Raw genomic sequence first — 10,061 nt, forward strand, 5'->3', positions numbered from 1 at the left:
ATAAGGCCCTCTTCATGGATAGCTATTTGTTTTCCAATTAGCAAAAGTCATAGCTTAGAGCAAGTGCAAAATAGTACAGATTACTATAAATGCCTCTACCCAAACATTTCTGGTCTTGTTTGTTATCAGGATAATCACTTCCACATTTTAGTTTACTTTGTAGCATAAACAAGTCTTTAAGTTTATCTGGATAATAGTTTCACCTACCACGCTCCTTTGCCTGTAGGGTCCCAGTCTTTCTTTGGCAAAGGGCAGGACTCAGGACCTCTTCAAATATCCATTGTGATTTATGGTCCTATAAATTAATTTGCTTGATAAGGGCTATTGAGGCTTGAGTTCCCTGGACGGACACCCCAAGTTCCCATTATATTGAAAACACTTGTGTTGACTTGCAGTCTTCACACGGTATTCCCCAAACCCAAGTTATGGAGTGTGTGAGATCTGCTTCTCTAGCGGCTTTCTGCTGAATTCATCCTTTGTGTGGAAACTGTCAGATAAACCAACCCTCGCTTCTAAATTAGCCCAGTTACTGAACCACAGTCACAATTAGCAGCATACCCATTTTCCCATTTATTTTGGGAACCAAAAGTACTTTCTAATCCTGAGTTACTTAACCACGCCAGATCCTGGTATTGTTATCCTCTTACTGTTGCTAAAAGTAGCCATACCAAGTCAACTGAGAAGAGCTACAGTACAGAATTCCAGCCTTGCTTGAAACTGGGATTCCAAATGCTATTTGGAACTATTCATTAGTTGTTATTAGTGTTACATAACAAAGAATTTGGCTGGTCTTTGTCCCTGGTTCCTGGGACTGAGCCTCTAAATTATTAGCATTTGCGGAGGGGTAGGATTGCCTTTGTAATTCACGGTGGGCCCCTCAGACCCTACTTGAGTTTATGCTAATAAGGTGACCCTAGAGGGCCCCTAGATAGTGTCAGGATGGGGGTTGGCCATGCTGGAATGAACAACCATGTGATTAGAGGGTTGGGGCTTTGAGCCAGTTGGTACCAGCCTAACCTCCAGCAAGGGGAAGAGAACTGGAGATTGACTTCAATCCCGTGGCCAATGATTCAATCACGCAAGTCTATGTACTGAACATGATATCAATAAAAACTCTGGACACCTGGAGCTTGGGTGCGCTTCCTTGTTGGTGATACACATCAATGTGCTGGGAGGGTGACCTGTCCTGAGGACATGGAGGGTTGGTGTGTGAGACCCTCCCAGGTCTTGCCCTGTGTGTCTCTTCATTTGGCTGGTCCTGATTTGGATCCCTTATAAGAAAACTGTAGTCATAAGTATACCACTTTCCTGAGTTCTTCAGTCATTTTAGTGAGTTACTGAACCTGAGGAGCCAGTGGAAACTTCCGAATTTGTAACCAGTTGGTCAGAAGTGTAGTAGCCTGAGAACCCTGGAGCTTGGGCTGGTATCTGAAGTAAGGAGAGTCTTCTGGAAGACTGTGTCCTTAGCCTATTAAATCTGATCTAACTCTGCGTAGTTAATGTCGGAATTGCATTGCAACAAGGAACTTACTTGTGAAGTTTTTAACAGAAGTGGAAGAATTTCTTATGTATACATGATAACACATAGCCTGGTCAGTTGTCCAGTTAATTTTCTTCTCTAGGTTTTTGTTTGTTTGTTTGTTTGTTTTTTTTTACTGACTTCCAAGTCCAAATGAAAGAAAACAGGTTTTTGTTTTGTTTTGCTTTTCGTATATTGAAATGTAGCATGATGGTCTATTAATGGGATTATTTAATGCAGCCATTGTTTCAACAGGTTTGGGTTTATAACTAGCTGGCTTATTTTTGGTTAAGTGGAAATGAAATGACTAGATCTTTTAAACAACCACTTGCAGGACTGGGACACTACAGTTCCACAAGGTAGGAACTCCACAGAAGCACAGAGGAAAACAAGATATGTTCCTGCAGTTTCCTTGGAAACAAAGATGTAAGGGTGGTACCAAAGTGGATACATCAATTTATTTGGGGAACTTCAGAGGAGACCAGAAGAGCTTTGCAAAGCATTTCCATGTCTCTCACCACAAAGAGTCTTATAACAGAAGACTCTGCATATAGTAGGTGCTCAATAAATGAGATGCTATGAATAAGGTCCTTAAAGATTATGGGAGGGCTTTGATGTAAGCCCATGTGTTTGATTCTGGCTTCTTGCTGTAACCAGCAGGTTCTTTATGTAGTTTGTTAAGCTTCGAGGACTGACGGCGTGGAGACAGGGAACTAGAAGTAGTGTGAGGACTCATGGCTTCGAAATTATGCTTCTCAAACTTCTGTTTATATTTTCTGTTTCACTTAGTGCTTTAAGTACTGACACTCCAACATGGCCCCTGTCTGGAGGGGTGGAGGATACAGGGCAAAGTCAAGCAGTCTTTTCTACTGAGACTGTCCCCTCCTGTCCCTTGAAGAATGGTGAGTAATCCTGTGTAGAGAGTGTGACGCTGGTGCCAAGATGAGGCAACTACCAAATATGATACATGAAAAAACACGCTCAAATCCAAACTCATTAAATGGTGAACGCAATTATTCAAGGTCACAGGAAACTTACACCGTTCCTTCATCTTTTTCCTCCTTAAAAATGACATTTCAGTTAAATTATGTAATTATTAATTTTAAAAAGGAGCTGATATTGGAAACATTAACCTGGAACTGTATTCAAAGACCAATGGGAACATGTTCACTTAAATAGTAAAGATTGGATTCTTCATGAAGAAATAAGACACTCTGGTATTTCTTCAAGTTTGTCTCTCTGCCCAAATCAGAGATGTGGTTACAGCTCAGCCTTCAAAGGGCAGTTGGGGAGCTCCTTTACAAATGGTCCTACTTTATGAATAAGGGTTTTCAAAAATTTCCGGTAGATACCCAGAAGGATTGCTGGGTCATGTGGTAAATCTATTCTTAATGTTTTGAGGAACCTCCATACTGTTTTCCATAGTAGTTGCACCAATTTATATTCCTACCAGCCGTGTATGAGGGTCCCTTTTTTTCCACATCCTTTCCAATACTTGTTATTTCTTGTTTTATTGGTAATAGCCATTCTAATAGGTGTGAGTGGTATCTCATTGTGGTTTTGATTTGCATTTCACTTATAACTAGTGATGGTGAGTATCGTTTAATATATCTATTGACTGTCTGTATGTTTTTTTTGGAAAAGTGTCTATTCAGTTCCGCTGCCTAGTTTTAAATCAGATTTGTTGTCATTATTGTTCAGTTGCATGAGTTGTTTATATATTTTGGATATTAGCCTTTTGTCAGAGGTATCATTTGCAAATATCCTCTACCAAACACTTATTCATAAAGATACATGTACCCCTATGTTCACTGTAGCATTATTCAAAATAGGCAAGAGATGAAAATAATCTAAGTGTCCTTTGATAGATGATCGGATAAAAAAGATGTGGTGCATACATACAATGGAATACTAATCAGCCATAAAAAGAGGAAATGTTGCCATTTGCAACAACATGGGTGGATCTTCAGAGTATCATGCTAAGTGACATTAGTCAGATGGAAAAGGACAAGAATCATATGATTTCACTCATATGTGGGATATAAAATAAAAAGCAACAAACAAACAAAAAACAATAAACTCATAGATACAGATGACAGAATGGTGGTTATCAGAGAGGAAGGGGGAAGATGAAGAGGGTAAAAGGCATTAGCTATATGGTAACAGAAGGGGGCTTCTGGTGGTGAGCACAAAATTAAGTATACAGCTATTGTGTTATAAGTTTGAACACCCACACAAAAAAATTTGCACACCTGAAATGTACATAATGTTATTAACCAATGTTACCAATACATTTTTTAAAATAGCCATGCTTCTTGGTGGTCCTGGAATCAAGACCATAGACTGCAGTGAAAGCTTTTCCAGATACTCCTGAGCGAAGGAAGCCATGGAAAATGTTTGGAAACAGAGCGGTAGAATTCCTTCAGCCTCAGAGGACCTACTCCGGGGCAAAATCCCCAAACAAAACAAATTACTAAATGCCCACTCCTGGAACAAGAATAAACTCTCCTTTAAGGAATGTTTAATTGAGCCATTAACACATAGTGAGGAGCAGAGGAAACACATTTCAATGCTCACTCTTTGGGCATACCAGGCATGTCATAACCGGCCTCGTAAAGCACACCCAATTGTCTCTTATTCCTTAATTAACATCTTGTAAAGTTGACAGTGTGATTACAATGGAATCAAACCAGAAATGAATTGGCACTTTTACCAGTAAACACCATAGCTTCCTCATGGGAATTTAAGAAGTAGTGTGGATAGAAAGAAAGATGCCCACTACATAAGGAAAAAGCAAAAATAGTGCTGTCAGGAGCTCCTTTAAACCTTTAAGGAAGAAAATAACAAAGTAAGTGCAAAGGAATGCTGTCAAATGGAAGTAATCTTAGCCCTATGATCCTTTCATCAGCTTGCCCTTCTTAATGTAAGACTGGCTGAGCATGGAGCACAAAGGAAGTGTAAGGAGTAGCAAATGAAAGGCACAATTTTACCTTCTGTTTGATTACCTTGTTTAATCCTACCAACAACCTATGAGGAAGATGCTATTACCATCTCCTTTTACAGAAGAGAGAACTGCAGCACAGAGAGGGAAAGTAACTTGCAGAAGGTCACACAGCTGTTAAGTTCTGTACTGGGGTTACAAGTCTGGAATTCTGACTTTATAGCTGTACTTTGTACCACTATATTACACAGACTTTTCCTCTGCTACACTCTTAGAGCAATGTTTCTCAATGTGATGTCCAAAGACAAACTTTCAGGGACTCTGGAATTTTGTGTGAATTAGTATTTTTGTGTGATTTTACCTTTTGGGATAATCTGAAAACAATTAACACAAGCATGTTTGGGGGATTGCATTGTAACTGGGTATAAGCCTGTGTTGAATTTCTATTTGCCTAAGTGAATTCTTGCCTTCTTTGGAATAATGTTATATTCATGGAGAAGTTGCAACTATAATACACAGAATTCTTGTCTATCCGTCACCAGTTTCCCCTAATGTCAATATCTTAAGTTACCCTGGTACAACTGTGTTGAAACTAAAAAATTGACATTTGTACATTGCTATTAACTAAACTCCAAATTTTACTCAGAGTTCACCAATTTTTTCTATTAATGTACTTTATATGTTCTAGAATCCAATTTAGGGTATCTTACTGCATTTAGCATCTAATAATTTTGTCAGAAAAATTTTAACAAAAATCCCAATCAATATTTGATTCTGTCCTGATTCATTCTAAGAAAGAATTAGTGTTGCCGTTATAACCAGAATTTTGTTACTGTATGATAAAATCAAATTTTAATCATATTTTTTCTTTTAATTTTCAAGTTGGACAAGAAACCAAACCTTTTCTTACACAATTTATTATCAAATTTCCTTCCCATTTGTAGAAATTTAACTTTAACTAACATTTTCATCCGGCAAACTAATAGTTTTGATGCACTGTAGAACCCTCAGATGAATATCCTAACAGTAATGCATTGTCAGATGGTAATTACTCTGCCGCTTGTTGCACAAATATATATACCTTTGAACAGATATGCAGCATTATAATAAACTTTTTCCCCCATTAATTTCAGGAGTATTACATTTCACCAATATCCCTTTAAAAGTGTTATGAAATGAGTCCCAGTGGATATATAGCTTATACATTAAGAGTAAGGCACCTTGACATTTTTTTGGTTCAATAAATAACTCTCTTAATATCTAGGAGAATTAACACTTTCCAAGAAACTAAACTCACTCCTCTTCTCCGGTATGTATTTGTACTGAATTGTGGCAGTTGGCTAGTGCCACAGAATTACTGTGTGATGCAATACTACATGTTTATGTCTCAGGGGCCTGAAGGCTTCAACTAAGTTGGCTACCTCTGATCTTGACTGGGCTCACTCCTGTTTCTGGGGTGGGCTTTGAGTCAGCTGGTCTAGGCTGGGCGTGGCTGCGTGACTGGGCTCTGCTGCAGTGTGACACTCATCCTCCTCCTGGGACATCCTCAATGTGATGACACAAGCACAACAGAGCAAGCCCAGATTTTCAAGCAGCCCCTTTCATCACATCCATCGTTACCCTATTGGCCAAAACAAATCAAAAGGCCAAACTCAGAATCGAAGGATGGAAAAATATACTCTGCCTCCTGATAGAAGGAATCACAATGTCATGTGGCAAAAGGCACAGGAACAGAGAGGGCTGAAAAGTCATCCACTGGTCCCTTTGTTTCACTATCTAGCCTTGTCGTAACAGGCGCCTGCCTATCTTACAATACTGAAAATTCAGTAAAGCCTAGCCTTTTCAGGAATACATATGGGAATATTCTCAAAGCATTCAATTGCAAACGATAGCACCTAATTTCTGTCATAAAATTTAGAAAAAGTAATTAGTAGGTTGGGAATCACAATTTTATAGATTCTACAGATTAGGTTCAGAGCATTTCACTGACACGTATGCCCATACCTTTGATGAGGATTGATCTCTGAGTCCTCGCCCAAGGCCTTTTCCCTTTCCACCTTGAGGATCAGTCCAGAAAATTCAGTTTACTGGTAGTGTTGATGTGGAAATGGCAGGAGGCAGTTTTGAAATCAGAGCATAGAGCTACATGCAACTCATAGGAAGGATTCATTCTGAGTAATAAATGCATTTATTTTCATTATGCTACAAACATTGATTTTTTTGGTGGGGGAAGGATGTTATGTGGCAAAGTTTCAGGGGATCTGAAAGGAGTATGACAGGAATCAATTTCTTAAATAAGCATTGCCTTATCACAATTATGTTTTCAAATGGCTTATTCTAGGAAGGTTTTCACATTCTGTCTTTATTCCATTTTTATGTAAATCATTTAGGACAATAAAACACAGTGAAGCAAAAGTGAATGCTATGGTTTGAATGTTTGTGACCCTCCCCCCCCAAATCCATGTGTTGAAATCCCACTATCCAAGGTGATGGTATTAGGAGCTGGGGGCTTTGGGAGGTGACTAGGTCACGAGGGTGAAGCCCTCATGATGAGATTAATGCCCTTATAAAAGAGGCCTGAGAGAACTCCCCTCTGCCTTCCCCAAGTGAGAATGCAAGAAGTCAGCAGTCTGCAACTGGAAGAGGGCCCTCACCCGACCATACTGGTACCACTGTAAAATTATGGTTTTTAGCTCTGTAATTCAAAAATAATCTGTGATGAGACGATTTAAGTATAAATGTTCTATTTCCATTTAACATCTATTGATTAATCTTACCTGAATCCATTATTTGTATAATGGCTGTAAAACGGTGATTTTTCTTACGCTGTCATTCAGAAGATAGAAAAAAAAAATTCTAATATTTTACTTTGGTGTTAATTGGGATGCTGATTTTGTTATACATAGTTTAACATTAATGTTTAAGAAACTTCTTTAATTCAACATCAAAAATTTTTCTTTGTTTTCATTAACATCAGAATTTTTTATTTCCTCCTGTTTTAGTGATATTAGATAGTGATGATTATTGTTACTAATAATATGTATTAAATGCTTACTCTGTGCCAGGTACTGTGGTAAGTACTTACAGTATCTCATTTGGTCCTCATAATCCCTAAGAAATAGGTACTATTATTGTCTCTATTTTCCAGGTGAGAAAACTGAGGATCAGAGAGCTTAAATAATTTGCCTAGGGTCACAGAGCTATTTTGCCCTGAAGAGCTGCTGTCGCATCACTCCCCGTCATTTGTACTATAAAGTAATCAAGGGGAAGGAATTGATCTTCACTGGGAATGGGATCAGTGCCTTTATCTTCCACTTCTAAGGCCAGCTGTACTGTTACATATCCACTCTCTTTCACTGCAGCCAAGGGCTGAAGTATTCACTAGTACTTTGAGGTCAATTCAGCCTCCTGATGTGACATGGAGTAACAGAAATTGTGAGGTGGCATAATGCAGTGGTTTTGAAATGCTATCGGCAGGGATTTCCACCCCCTCCACCCCGTGATTTGAGATTTGGGATAACTTCTTTTTTTACCTAGTTTTATTGAGATGGCATTGACATATAACATTGTATTAGCTTAAGGTATACAACATAATAATTTTATATTATATATTCCAAAATGATTACCGCAATAAATTTAGTTGACATCCATCACCTAGCATAGTTACAATTTTTTTCTTGTAATAAGAACTTTTAACATCTACTCTCTTAGCGGCTTTCAAATATACAATATAGTATTTATAGTCACCAGGCTGTACATTATTACATCCTCAGAACTTATTTATTTTATAACTGGAAGTTTTGACCATTCTCACCTATGTCACAACCCCTTTAGTTCCCCCACCTCTGGCAGCCACCAATCTGTTCTCTGTATCTATGAGTTTGGCTTATTTTTAGATTCCACTGGATGACTTTTCTCCATTGTTCCTTAGGGGGCTGAGCAACACTGAAGCATAAAACACTAAGGTTTAAATCTTGAAGTCAGGGATTATAGAAGAAGGAAGTGTGGTGAAGGAAAAGATGGGAGAGTATAGTAAAGGGGAGGAAAAGAAGAGGGGGAGGTATTCCTTGTGGTCCATTTGAATGTAAGCTCCATGAGGGGAGGGACTTTTGTCATTGCTCTACCTGTAACATGCAGAAGATTTGGGATAACTTCTTTTTTACCTGGCACATAATGAGGACTCTAAATATTTACCAAATCGTGGGATTGTGGTGCTACTGTAGTGTGGATGGTCCAGTGCATGCCAGCTGAGGAGGTGTGCCCATCACATTTCCTTTATGAAAGAATTTACCATTCAGTTGTAGAAGTGCAGTTGACTGGCAGCCTCAAGCTGGTAGAGCCTTTAGGCTCTGCCTCAGCTCTTAAGCAGAAGCCATGATGTTGCCAATGGCTGAACATGGAGGTGGGGTACACTTGCCTGGCCCTTTCTGCCCAACTTGGTCTCGTCTAAGAGGCACTCTTTGCCCTAGAGCTCACCTGTCAAATATCCATCCTAGTCTGAGGCTTTCTGCCCTGTCCTACTTCTTCCCTCCTTATCTCTCAAAGACCATCCCCATAAACCTCTTGTATTCCTAACTCCATTTCCATGTTTGCTTCCTGAAGGACCCAAATAACAAAAGCTGTGACAATTTGCCTTGAAGCCTCATTATCACCTTGGTGCAGGATAAACTCTCAGGGTCTGATTTATTCTGGGTGATATTTCAGTCTTCCTAGGCCTCAGTAGTTTTCGTGGCAAGGTTATGTATCTAACTCTTCAAGGACAGTGCACCTCAAAGTCTGTGGACTGGTGTCAGTCCGTGAACTATTTGTTATTACCTGTCCACCACAAGATGAGTGCAGAAATCGAGAATAATCATTTAGATACTTTAATGGCAATTCAGCATTGCTGCAACAATCACGATCGGTTTTCTTGAATAGGGTATGGATTAGTTTGGTTGTTGTTGAACTCACATGGTGAGTTCCCGTTGTGTGAATTGTGCACTAGGACCAATATTGCACCTTGTGATATTTTAAAATTAGTTTGGTAATTGTGACCCTAACAATGTATAAAATCTGGAATTTATTGCTTTCAGCAAAAGTAATTTAATTTTAAAGATAACTTTAAAGGCTTATTGTTGGAATTGGCAACTGATGAAGGACTGAAGATGAATTTTGAAAATTCATCAGTTGTTTCGTTTTAGATAAAGGCTAAAAACGAATATTCTTACCTTGCTGAAATTACTTAAAAAACTCTTCTTCTAAATATTGTATGGCAGCTGTAATTGAATAAAAAAAATCCAAATAACTCTTTTTTCCATTGCCATCAATTTATCTCTGGGAGACTAGTCTCTCTACTCTGGGTATAAAGAAAAAGTTATCTTTAATTTGGCTAGATTAGAATAACAAACCAGAAGAAAGCTCATTTGCTACTTTGCAAACTTTAGGGAACGACATACAGGGTGTTCAAAGCTGTTTGCTAAGTTATGACTGTGGAATAATAAAAAGGTAGGCATGTAAAAACGATGCTTCATCGCTTATACTACACTTTTAATGAACAATGTATACAACTTTTGTGATTTTTTTTTCCTTGTATGTTTGTTCTGATTGTGTTTACTGAAATGT

Source organism: Rhinolophus hipposideros (genome assembly GCF_964194185.1).
Source record: "Rhinolophus hipposideros genome assembly, chromosome: 12".
NCBI lineage: Eukaryota > Metazoa > Chordata > Mammalia > Chiroptera > Rhinolophidae > Rhinolophus > Rhinolophus hipposideros.